Here is a 13,750-nt window from a genome sequence, read left to right as displayed (position 1 = left end):
GAAATCCCATTTTATTTAAAATTTTTTTAAAGTTTATTTATTTATTTTGGGAGAGAGTGGGGGCAGGGGCAGAGAGAGAGGGAGACAGAGGATCTAAAGTGCGCTCAGTGCTAATGGCAGCCAGCCTGATGCGGGGCTTGAACTCACGAACCTTGAGATCATGACCTGAGCCAGAGTTGGATGCTCAACTGACTGAGCCCCCCCAGGTGCCCCCTAAAATCCTATCTTAAATAGTACTTTACTCAAAGTTTATGTGTAAAGTGGCCTTTGTGTGCTTGCCTGAAATATTTATTACGTTTTTTCTTTACTTTTTATGAGGTTCAGTGCCTTCTAAGCTCCAAGGCACCAACTTCCAAAAAAAAGTTGAAGCCGAGGCCGGGAGACAGAGCTCTGTGGCGGGAGGACGTTCCACACACTCAAGCTCCAGGTGCCCCCTGAGGGATCGGACGATCCAGTCTCATGAAGGGTTATGAAGTTGTGGTCGATTTAGCATCTCGGGTGCCAAATCCCAAGCCGTCGAGCACAAATGTCGCCGATGGATTTTACAGATCGGACTCTACTGTGGGGATGATGTAGTTCCACTGCAGCAACCACTGGTCACAGAGCAGAAGAAACTCTTGGCGAGGTTCTGGGGTGCTTTCAAAGCCGTGGAGATCACTTGAACACTCATCCCACGCAGATGATTTGTGGTGGGTGTTTGTTTTTTTAATGTTTATTTGAGAGACAGAGAGCATGAGCAGGGAAGGAACAGAGAGAGAGACACAGACTCCGAAGCAGGCTCCAGGCTCCGAGCTGTCAGCACAGAGCCGGACACGGGGCTCGAACTCACAGACCGTGAGATCATGACCTGAGCTGAAGTTGGGTGTTTAATCCACTGAACCACCCGTGCGCCCCATGATTTGTGTTTTGATGGAAGTCAGGCTGTTTGCTGTCGCCAATTCAAAGCCGTTGCGCTCCACAAGACACACATATAAAGCCATTTTTTCACCATTTCCTAGATTTTCTTCCTGCCTTTGGACTCATTGAATATTTTGTATGAAGCACAGATTCCAGAGAGGAAAGAGCGCTTGAAGGGAGAACATCTAGTCCCAGAATGACCGGACCTTCGGGTGCCACAGACCAGTAAAATTTCAAAAACGGAATTCGGGGCTTGTCGACTTTTATTTTGCTAAGTGAAGATCAAAAAGAATGAGCATTTATCACCATAATATCCTAAAAGACAAGATGATTTACCACTAAAAAAAAAAAACAAACCCCAAAAAACCAGTGGTTGAAACGTTCAAACTTTGAACTGTGCGTAGCCCTTTGAAACTGTGTGTGTGTGTGTGTGTTTCTTGCTGTAGCCCGGGTTGCAAACCACTCGGCCACTGCAGCCCCTCGGTAGAAAGTGAGGAAGAAGGCTGGTGAGTGAGTGGAGGTGATCTGCCTGAGGTCACACACCTTCGGAAGCCTCTTCTACGCAGGCACCGACAACTCTGACGGTGCCCGAATCATAATCCCCACAGCCTCCTGGTTGCACACGTCCCTGGAACCGAATGAACTCAGGAGGCTCCGAAGGTGGACCGTGTGTGGAATATTGATGTATTGCCTCTCAGATCCCAGTGCATTCTTCAGTATCCGCTCTGTGACAAACCAGAGAATCCCCTCAGCCTTTTCTCCTTTCAAGTGAGCACGGTGTTAAGTTTCCTCGGTAGAGGGCCATGGCGGCACGTTACCAGAGGAGGAGGCTTCTGGAAGTTTCTGTCAGGGGCTGGAGGTCCGCTGAGGACATCCAGGGGAGCCTGCCCCAGCCATCCCTCTGCAACTTTGCAGCACTTGGTGCTAACCTTTCCGTGGCCTTCTCGACGTGGAAACTGCAGCCCCCACATGGCTACAGACCGTTGTTCGTGGTCCAGAGAGTCACACACAGAATCGCCACTGAACGTTCACACCCCTGTTCGCTGACTATTTCCCGGCCAGCGCTGCAGAGGGTAGCCTATTCACTGCTCGCCAGCCAACTCCAGACCAGCTCCGGGCTGGCCAAACCAGCTAACCTCTCTGCTACCTGGTGGGCTGAAACCCCTCCAAGTTTGTGCTTCCTCGGGACCTCTCTCTCAGCCTTCGTGTACCACACAGAGTTTCCTTATGGTTACTCTTTTACCATAGGTAATAATTCTTTGTATTAAGCTCTGACTTAACCTACTGTGTTGTTTCTCTCTCCTGATTGGCCCAGACTGCTTCTAAGGTGAGAGTGACCTAAGTCGTTCAACCTCTTGCAAAGGCACAAAGATAAGACTTTGATCTTTGACACTCAGAAACTGAATGTTTAACCAACTAAAAGTATCATTTCTTCTCATTGTGTTATTTAACAATTCATACAGTATCATTATGCACAAAGCACCATGGGAGGTAAGATGAATTCCCTACTTGGGACAAGGCGGCAAGAGCCCAGCACCCTATGATGGCATGGATGGTGGTGGGAAAGGACCAGATTTGTGCCGGAAGAGACAGCGTCATCTGAGGAGGACCCTCATGGATGTCGCAAGTGAACTTATGGAAGGAAAGCTGGACAGGACGCCCCGATGGAAGAAGCCTCCATGCCATTTGCTCAGGGCAGTCTGGGTGTGCCAGCGGTGGTAACAGAAGATGTGTAGAAGAAATAGCTAGTGGTTCTATTTGGCTCAAGCTTGGTCTGGATCATGCTTTTGGCACAAAAAGGCGGAGTCTATTTTGCAATGGCAACCTTTATCATGTTCAGCAAGCAATGGTAAGACCCATAGACACGGAAGAGATCTTCGGAAGTTATCCAACAGCATCCAGGCGGTGAACAGCCTTGAATGCCACACACAGAAACTGACTACTGGGTTTGCCAGCAAAGTTGCTTCAATAGAAGACCACAGGCTGGTGTCCCATCCACACAAGTATATTGACTATCTGGTCACTGTATTAACGACAACAACAACAACAAAACCCTTTTATTGAGCTATAGCCATAAGGCTTCCAGAAAAGTCTACATGTCCTGAGTATACAGTTTAATAAATTGTAATAAACTGAACACAACTGTGGAACCAACACCTAGTGCTTTCTTTGTCCCGATTGGATCCCGACCGACACACCCCAAACCCCTCCTTGTGCTCTCAGTCATTACCCATCCTGGAAGGATGAGAGTTCTCTTAACTTCTAGTAGCATTGACTTATTTTACCTCACTTTTTGTGACTCGATAGAAGAGGGACTGCTATAGTAGTGTTCTTGTGAGTCAGCAGTTTGTTTGTAAGCATCATCCCCGCTGTCAGGTATTATCGTGGGTCATTAATTCCCTTTGCTCTATAGTATTTCATTGTGTGGATATATCACCGTTTATCCATCTAATACTGATGAGCTTTGGGGGAGTTTCTAGCTGGGGGCCTACTTGGAGAAACAAAGCTGCTATACAGCATTCTGTACACGTCTATGGCAAAGCGAATGGATGTGTATTTAGTGCACGTATGCCTAGCACTAGAACAGTCGATACACAAATGTCTACTTTTGGTAGAAACTACTGGACGTTCCCAGAGCGGTTGTACCATTTGGACACCCACTAGCTGTGCATAAGAGTTCCCGTGGCTCTATTCTATATCCTAGCAAACGAGGGGACACTGCCATGTGTGGGCTCCTCAGAGTGGGTGATTCGGCAGATGAAGTCTCTGAAAACCATGTTCTTAAGAAATGATTGAAAAGAATAAGGTCTTTTTAAATCTGGACAGGGAAGATTCTATGGGAGATAAGAGCACTGTCTCCAGAGAGCTAAAGAGTTGCCAGGTAAAAAGGGATGGGACTGGTCTCTAGGGATCCAACACAAAACAGCAATCCTGCTGGGTTCAGGGACCTTCCCAGGATTTATCACTGGTAGGTAGGGCAGTACGTAATTCCAAGTTGGCCTGTCTTCAAAACCCATATCCTATTTTTTTAATGCCCAAATATCAGTTTTATTTTTTTAAACAAAGTAATATCAACATATAAAAATTGTATATATGTAAGGTGTATAACTTGATGCTTCGATATATGTATACGTTGTAAAAGTGTCACCCTAATCAAACTAAATAGCTTACCCATCACCTCTACATGGTTGTCATTGTGTGTGTGTGTGTGTGTGTGTGTGTGTGTGTGTGTGTATGAGAGAGAGAGAGAGAGAGGTTTAAGATCTATCCTCTTAGCAAATTCCAACTATACAATATGGTTAACTATTGTCCCTATGCTATACATGGCGATTATCTCATCAGAGCTTATTCATCCTGAAGAACGGAAATTTTGCACCTTTTTTTTTTCTTTTTAAAAAATATTTATTCTTGAGAGAGAGCATGAGTGGGGGAGAGGCAGAGAGAGAAGGGGACAGGGGATCAAAGCGGGCTCCACACTGACAGCCGAGAGCCCGATGCGGGGCTTGAACTCACAAACTTTGAGATCATGACGCGAGCTGAAGTTGGATGCTTAACCAACTGGGCCACCCGGGCATCCCGCAGCTTTGCGCCCTTTGGCCAATATCTCCTCATTTCCTTCTCCCCGCCTGCCGCTGGCAACCATCACTTTAGACTCCACGCGGAAGTGGAGTCATGCAGTATTTTCTTTCTGTGTCTGGCTTATTTCAATCAGCTGATTGTACTCCAGCTTCCTCGATTTTGTCACAAATGGGAGGATCTCCTTTTTTAAGGCTGAATAATATTCCACTGATGTTTACATTTTCTTTATTCCATCTGTACATCCGCGATATTTAGATTATTTCCACACCTCCCCTTTGTGAGTAATGCTGCGGTGAACACGGAACCCTGATTTCATTTTCCTTGGATGTATCCCCAGAAGAGAGATTGCTGGTTCCTATGGTAGTTCTATTTCTAACTTCTTGAGGAGCCTCCAAAGTGCTTCCCAATTTATTATACCAAGTTACATTCCCACCAACGATGTACAAGTCCTCCCTTTTATCCACATCCTTACGAACACTTCTCTTTTGTCCTTTTGATACTAACCATTCTAACAGGTATGAGGTGATATCTCATTGTGGTTTTGATTCACATCTCCCTGACGTTTAGTGACGTTGAGCACCTTTCCATGTGCCTGTTATTAGCATTCCTTTGGTATGACTCCACAAAGCCCATGCTCCTTCAACACGACTCGCTTCCCAAAGTCTGAAGGAAGTCTCTAACATCAAATATATGCTTTAGTTAATAAAACTTAAACTGGGGAAATGAGCATGGAAACCTTACGTGACTTTGGTGGGAACTGGTGGTATTAGGAAGGCAGGGTGGCATCCCTACGAGGCTCTGGAGTCCAGTCACTTACCCACTCACAGAAAATATATTTCCCAAGTGCCGGCCAAGTGCCTGGCACCGATTTAGACACCCGGACACTGCAGTGAAAGCGAGGTTTCCTCTGCCAATGGGTACAGCTTACAATCCAGTGGGTTTGGGAGTGAGAAAGAAGGCAGAAAACAAGTAAGAGAATAGATGATTTCCGAGTATGAAAAATCTTTGCAATAGGATACACGTGGGTTCAAATTCTTAACATTGTGACTTTGGACTTTGGACTTCTATCCACCCGAAGCCCCAGTTTTTGTACCTGTAAAAACACTTAAAACGGGGACACCTGGGTGGCTCAGTCCATTAAGTGTCCAACTTTGGCTCAGGTCATGATCTCATGGTTCGCAAGTTTGAGTCCCCGCATCTGGCTCTGCACTGTCAGGAAGGAGCCTACGTGGAATTCTCTCTCTCCCTCTCGCTGCCCCTCCCCCACTTGTGGGCGCCCGAGCGTGCGCGCACACGCTCTCTCTCCTTCTTTCTCTAAATAAATAAACTTTATTAAAAAAAAAAAACTATATGTTTGCTGTGCAGATGAAAGGAATTTATTATATAAAGCATATAGCATGGGGCCTGCTAGACTGAGTAAGCCCGCGATAAGCTGTTATGAAATAAGTGATCAATTACACATTTCTTCCAATGTACCATAGAAATCTATACCCCCTTGCTTTTTCACACTTCATTTCCATTTCTTCTTTTACATTTATTTATTTATTATTTATTTATTTATTTTCACAGAGCACAGGCAAGTGGGGGAGGGAGAAGAGAGTGAGAGAGAGAGAGAGAGAGAGAGAGAGAGAGAGAGGGAAGGAGAGAAAAAGAATCCCAAGCAGGCTCCACACTGTCCTTGAAGGGCTTGATCAGGGGCTTGTGCTCACAAACTGAGATCATGACCTGAGTCGAAGTTGGATGCTTAAGCTGGCCGAGCCACCCAGGCGCCCCTCATTTCAATGTCTAAGATCTGATTATTCTGTCCTATAGAGAGGAAGTATTGGCTACGTTAGTTATTATGTATAAATCACCTATAGCAGTGCTTGGCAAATATTATGCACTATATGTGTTTATCAAGGGACTAAATGTATGCATGAATGAACGAATAAAGTCTACCCTGGATATAGTTCACTGACTCCTCCTCACATCAGGAGAGCCTTGATGCAATTTTGCATCCTTTTTCCAACGAACCTTGTATTTCCAACCTTATATAATCATGCCCACTGCACTTCAGTTCATTCAACAAATATTTACTGAACACGTCTGGCACTGTTCTAGATACTGGGAATACCAGCAGTGGACATTTTTAGTAGAGATTAAAATATTAGCTTGAAGCAATAAATTCAGGCTAAGGGTAATTTCAAAATAATTTGAGAAATTATTTCAAAATATTTTGCTCCAAAGACAGGAATTTGTTTTTTCTAAGTTTAGCTGGAAACGAGTTGTCACCCGATATTAAGTGGAGTGCTTGTTTCAGCAGTGAAATTCTAGTCACTGACTGGGCGTACCAAGAAACTGTGAGCTCTGGGGTGCCCGGGTGGCTCAGTCAGTTGGGTGTCTGACTTCAGCTCAGGTCACGATCTCATGGTTTGTGGGTTCAAGCCCCACGCCAGGCTCTGGGCTGACAGCTCAGAACCTGGAGCCTGCTTCAGATTCTGTGTCTCCCTCTCTCTCTGCCTCTCCCCCACTTGTGCTCTGTCTCTGTTTCTCTCTATCAAAAATAAAATTAAAAAAATGAAAGGAAGAAAGAAAGAAAGAGAAAGAAAGAAAGAAAGAAAGAAAGAAAGAAAGAAAGAAAGAAAGAAAGAAACTGTGAGCTCTAAGTGCTCAGTGTTTCCAATGTAGTTGTGAGTGGGGATATGGGAAAATGAGGATAGAATGTGAATAAGGTAACAACCAAGATGACTTGGGTCTAGACTGCGGGGACCTAGGGAGCAATAGAAAATGGAAAAGATAGATGTTCTAGGAAATCCAGCCTCTGACCATCTGCCCCAGAACATCTGTCCACCTCCCCGTTTTCTTAAGGACCATGAGGGAAAAGGACGAGAACTGGGGTAATTCCAGGAAGCGTGTGAATCTAACGGAAACCTGTTGTGACAAATTCTGGTGCTCAGCCAGTGTGGTGTCTCCAAGAAATGGCACAGAGTGGAGTGTGGGCACGGAACTGCAGGGCATTTTGAGAAGACCTCAGTCAGGCAGATCGAGCAGCAGCCAGCTCAGTGGACACGTGACACCAGGGCACACGCGCGATCCTAAGAGACTCGCGTGAGGTCAGAGGTTCCGTGGTATTGATCGTGGCCCTGAACGGGTCAATTTTGACAAAATCAGAAAATATGACAACACGAGCAAGCGAACGCCCCCTGACAACGGACCAGGAGCAACTTCCCACGTACCTGTCTTGTCCGATGGCCTACGTAAGGGCAGAGACACTGCTCTGCTCACTCGTTCATGGATGAAAACAGCAGAAGCTCCTATAAATCAGGTACTGTTTCAGGCAACTTCTGTGCGTTAACTCGTTTGATCCGTGCCAAAAACCTGCCTTAGAGATGAACAAGCTCGGTACGTTGAAGCAACATGCTTGAGGCTGCCGAGGTAGGAAGCGGTAGAGTCAGAAGTCACATCCAGGCCATCTGACTTCAGAGCCTATGCTCTCAGCCAGGACACCAAATTCCTAATCAACAGGATCCTCGGTTCTAACACAGTCAGGGCACAAAAAAAAAAAAAAAAGATTGCACAGCCAGCACTTGTCCAGTAAGTGAATGAATAATAACTTCTAATGTTTTTAAAGTTTATTTATTTATTTTGAGCGAGAGAGACAGAGAGAGACAGAGAGGAAGAGAGAGAGAATCCCAAGCAAGCTCTACCCTGACAGTGCAGAGCCCAGTGCGGGGCTCCAACTCACAAAACTGTGAGATCATGACCTGAACCAAAACCGAGAGACGCTTAACTGACAGAGCCACCCAGGCACCCCAAATTATTCTCTTTTTTTAAGTTCATTTATTTATTTTGAGAGAGAGAGAGAGAGAGAGAGCCTGAACAGGGGAGGGGCAGAGAGAGAGGAAGAGAGAGAATCCCAAGCAGGCTCCACACTGTCAGCACACAGCCCAGTGCAGGGCTTGATCGCACGCCCCTGGGATTGTGTCCTGAGCCGAAATCAAGAGTTGGACACTCAACCGACTGAGCCACCCAGACACCCCTATAAATTATTCTCTTAACTACTATTGGTCTAAGCAGCTGGAAGACCGAATACACATTACCAAGGAAAACATAACACAGGCACATAAGCGATATCACAATAGATCTCTATGCTGGTCACATTTTCCCCGGGTAGTTCAGATTAATTGGTGCAGCCTAAGATATAATTTACTCCGCAGGCCATTGAAAAAGAATATGCCACGTCTGGATTTTATAATATACAAAAATGGCACGAACTTCTTGACAGTGTATTAAGTCTCTGGGAAAGCTTTCTGCAGCTTGCCAGTTTCTGAGCTAGAAGGATATGGAAGTAGACGTTGGCTTCAGCAGGGACAATGACCTGTCCTGGCAGTGGACTGCCCTTTGATATTTGGCCACATTTTAACTGAAATGAAGCACAATTTGTCATCACGGTTTATTTGTGTTAACGTTTATTTACTTTGAGAGAGAGAGAGAGGCAGAGAGAGATTCCCAAGCAGGCTCCGCACTCCGTGCAGAGCCTGACATGGGGCTCGATCCCACGACCGTGAGATCATGACCTGAGCCCAAACCAAGAATCAGATGCTCGGCCAACTGAGCCACCCAGGTTCCCGCATCAGAGTGTAATATGTAGTAGAAACCAACATTGTCTTAGGACTGCTTCAATACGTTTTTTAAAAATGTATTTATTTGTTTACAGAGAGAGTGTGTGAATGGGGGAGGAGCAGAGAGAGAGGAAGAGAGAGACTCTTAAGCAGGCTCTGCACCGTCAGTGCGGAGCCCGACACGGGGGAACTCGTTAACCGTGAGATCATGACTTGAGCCGAAATCGAAACCGAGAGCCAGATGCTGACCCAACTGAACCACCCAGCTGCCCCTCAAGTTATACTTAAAATAGATTTTTTTTAATGTTTATTTTTGAGAGAGAGAGCATGAGTGGGGGAGGAACAGAGAGAGAGGGAGACACAGAATCCGAAGCATGCTCCAGGCTCCGAGCTGTCAGCACAGAGCCCGACGCGGGGCTCGAACTCACAGACTGTGAGATCATGACCCGAGCCGAAGTCAGTGCCTAACCGACTGAGCCACCCAGGTGCTCCTCAAGTTATACTTTTAAATGATATATTCTACTTATAAATATAATTTTATATTAAAGAAAATTTTTGTTTCTGGGCACCTGGGTGGCTCAGTTGTTAAGCATCTGACTTTGACTCAGGTCATGATCTCACGGTTGGTGAGTTGGAGACCCAAACTGGGTGAGCACGAGCCCCGCTTTGGGTGAGCTTCAGGCCCGCTTCAGGTAAAAACATGAGCCCCGGGTGAGCCCAGCCTTTCTCTCTCTCTCTCTCTCTCTCTCTCCCCCCCCCAAATTATTTATAATAAACTTAAGAAAAATACAAAGTGGGTTGCACCTTCACAATCTGTAAAAAAAAAAAAACTCCAATGACACAGAAAAGATTTTTGTGTCGACTACTTTGTTGATTGATTTGCCAACACCCATTGTAAAAGCTCTCTGAGCGATAATGTTCATTGAGTGGGGAAGGAGTGTGGCTTATCATTTTGAAATTCCATTACATTTTCGTAAAATAAAAATATTCCCCACATAGATCGAAGATTTCAAGGCCAAGCACAGTTGCTGACTTATTGACATTTTTTTATTCTAACCCAGTTAATTGACGTGGATCAAAGATATGTTGTGGAAGGTCCAAAAAATGTACGGAAAATATTCAAGTAGAGATCTCAGGTTAATCCTATGAATGCAACCAATCACTGCCTTGTACCTAATCATTAAAGAGAAACATTGAAACAAACAAACGAACCCTTTAAACAACCTCAAATAATGGGAGTTTTTCTGGAGTATGTTCCCCATAATATTACTAATTTTAACCATTCTCATTACTTTATCCTCAGCAAGCCTACTTTCTTTTTTTTTTTTTTAATTTTTTTTTTCAACATTTTTTATTTATTTTTGGGACAGAGAGAGACAGAGCACGAACGGGGGAGGGGCAGAGAGAGAGAGAGGGAGACACAGAATCGGAAACAGGCTCCAGGCTCCGAGCCGTCAGCCCAGAGCCCGACGTGGGGCTCGAACTCACGGACTGCGAGATCGTGACCTGGCTGAAGTCGGACGCTTAACCGACTGCGCCACCCAGGCGCCCCAAGCCTACTTTCTATAAATTGAAACGAATTTCAGATGATTTAAGGAGTACTGTGAGATGACAAAGAACATCTAACAGAATCAGAGACACTTAGCATTAAAACCTCAAGTGGCTTTAAAAAGTTGAAAAGCACAAAAATGAATGGTTTTGTTTATGTCAGATCATTAAAAGACCATTCTATGCTCATTTTAAAATGTGTAAATTGAAGTATTATTTTTATACTGTCATATTTTGCTTAAGGTTTTGAGTTTTGATGTTCATTTCTATTTTTTTTTTTTTTTTTTAGTTTTCTCAAAAGAATGGGCGTTAGTAATTTGTGGGGTTAGGTTCCTAATTTGTTTGTTTACATACAAGGGGCTCAGTGTTCGACTTTGGATCTGGGCTCCTTTGTAGTTCCTTATACCATTTCCCACTGGCAAGTTCTTGCCCTGGAATAGTTCTGGGAAATCTTTTTTAATTTTTTTTTTTCAATGTTTATTTATTTTTGGGACAGAGAGAGACAGAGCATGAACGGGGGAGGGGCAGAGAGAGAGGGAGACACAGAATCGGAAACAGGCTCCAGGCTCTGAGCCATCAGCCCAGAGCCCGACGCGGGGCTCGAACTCAGGGACCGCGAGATCGTGACCTGGCTGAAGTCGGACGCTTAACCGACTGCGCCACCCAGGCGCCCCAATTCTGGGAAATCTTAACCCAGCGTTGTGGGGCTGATATTTGTGACAAATCTGTCACATGTGTCGTGTACTTCCAGGCCATTGGTTTTGTGCCAGGAGGTCCTTGATGTCATGGGATACACAATGCAAATATGACAGCCACCGCCTGGAACAAAGCTGGCCTTCTTCTGGTGTAAGACCTTATATTTATGTGGAGCAATGTATTTGGACAAACCGTTTTGAGCAGCCTGGAAAATTAAGTAAAGGAAGTTTTGTACCACCAAAAATTCCAACAGCAGGATATGATGTGAACTTTGTGATTTTTTAAAGTTTATTTATTTTGAGAGAGAGAGAGAGATGGGGGGGGTGGGCAGAGAGAGAGGAAGAGAGAGAATCCTAAGCAGGCTCTGCACTCTCAGCACGGAGCCAAATGTGGGGCTCGATCCCACGAACCGTGAGACGTGACCTGAGCCAAAATCAAGAGGCAGATGCTTAAACGACTAAGCTACCCAGGAGCCCCAGGATACGATGTGAAATGGATAAAGCGTGTACATTCTGGAAACAGAATGTCTGGGCTTGATCACTTGATCTCACTGCTTGACCTTTGACCTTTTTGTGCCTCGGTTTCCTCCTATGCAAAATGAAGGTACCTTCCTTGTGGTGCTGTGGCGAGATTCAAATGAGATAATAATCGTAGGGCACACCGTGTACTCCGTCACCTAGTGTGAGCACTGAACAAATGTTAGCCGTCACAACAGCTCGAATTCAGACCCCCAGCATTGAACATGGATCTTCCAAGTGGGAACAATGCAAGGTCATTGCATAGGCACTGGATGAAAGATTGCAGTCACGCAAATGGCATGATGTAATTAAAGACTTGGCTTTATCCGTCTAAAAGAATTTCCAAAGCAGTACAAATAGTAAAGGCACAGTCACAGAGTTATTGTAGAAATCCTCGTCTCTAGCGGTAAAGGTAACAAGGATATGTGTGTGTGTGTGTGTGTGTGTGTGTGTGTGTGTGTCTTTGTGCTGTAGATCACATTATTGTGAAAGAATAAATCGTTACCTGCTACAAGTTATCAGGCACAGGGTCCATGGTAAAGTGCCTTCGGGTTGTCACCCAACACGCTGGCACAGACCCGAAGTCCATTCTCATTGATTTTCTCTCTGATGAGCTTCCTGAGGGATTTGTTTGAAATTGTTTCACATGAAAAATAAAGATACTTCATAAACGCCTTGCAGATTAGTCCTCATAGAAGCTCCTAGAAAGTTCTATGGGGCATATGTTTATGCTGTAAATGCCACTAGGTGGCAGGGGAATGTTATGAAACCAGCCAATCATCACAGATGAGTAGGGTGTATCCCCACGGTGGGTGGCCTCCCTGCAAGATCCCGAGAGAACTTTCCTGTAACGCGGACTTTAGGTCCTTGCCTTTCCACATACTCAGCCTCCAGAAGAATCTGTGATGCTGGATGGCAGGCACTAGCATAATCTAGCAGATCATGAGTGTAATTCCACTGTTGCCCAAAGCCCTAAACCAAAAATATCAAAAGCTTTCCAACCTTTGAAAATTTTATTTTCAAGTCTGGACATTTGGAAGAAAGGGCAACATTCTTTCCGGCACGTTGCAGGACACTTGTTAAGGAGGACAAGCCCAACACACTGGGATGTCATCTTTCCTCCTCCTGACGGGGGGGTCCACTTTTCAACTCCCACCCCCCAACACTGAAGATGGACAAGTAGCTCTATTTTTGTCTAAATCTTTAACTTCTTAATCTCAAAAATGGTTTTGGGGGGGATATTAAATATCGTTTCCAGCACTCCAAAATTTGGGAGGCCAGTTTGGACTAAACTTGAGTGATTTAATCGATTGGTCTTATTTTTCATTTTTTAAAAGATAAGGCGCTGAGTCGGAGCTGGAAAACACTCTTTTTATTCCTGAGGTCTAGCTCCACTGTATTTTATCTGGAGAGAGTTCAGGATGGGTTTGATCAAGTAGCTCTTGTAAGCAGAAAGGAAATACCCTCCTCGAAAAAGAGCTGCTTTAATGTCGTGTCAGCACCGCATGAAGCAGAAATCCAGCAGGTTCTGCTTTATGATTTGGAATTTTATTACAGTCAATATGATTGGCTAACAACAACAATCCTTTCTTGCTATTATTTACAACCACCCAATTAATTCTAATTGCTGGAGAGAAAATTTCTGGAAAGGTAGCTGGTTGAGGTCCTTGGCTTAAGAATCAAGTCTTCCCCCTCACTTTCCACAGGGCAAGTGCTGACTGAAGGCTGGAGCAGGGCCAGTGGGGGTGACAGCAGGGCATGTGGCCTGAAAAGGATTCGTGTAGAGATAGATGAGGACCTCACAGTCTGAAAGGACACCTTATTCGAGGTGACAGGGAGCTGGGTTCAGAGGTGGCCACGAAGAGAGTGTCTTCCTACAGGACCCCCTTCTTCCCACCTGCTTCCTAAGTC

Source organism: Herpailurus yagouaroundi, unplaced genomic scaffold, assembly GCF_014898765.1.
Source record: "Herpailurus yagouaroundi ecotype Mexico unplaced genomic scaffold, PumYag 163, whole genome shotgun sequence".
Lineage (NCBI taxonomy): Eukaryota > Metazoa > Chordata > Mammalia > Carnivora > Felidae > Herpailurus > Herpailurus yagouaroundi.
Note: the sequence above shows the minus strand (reverse complement) of the source record.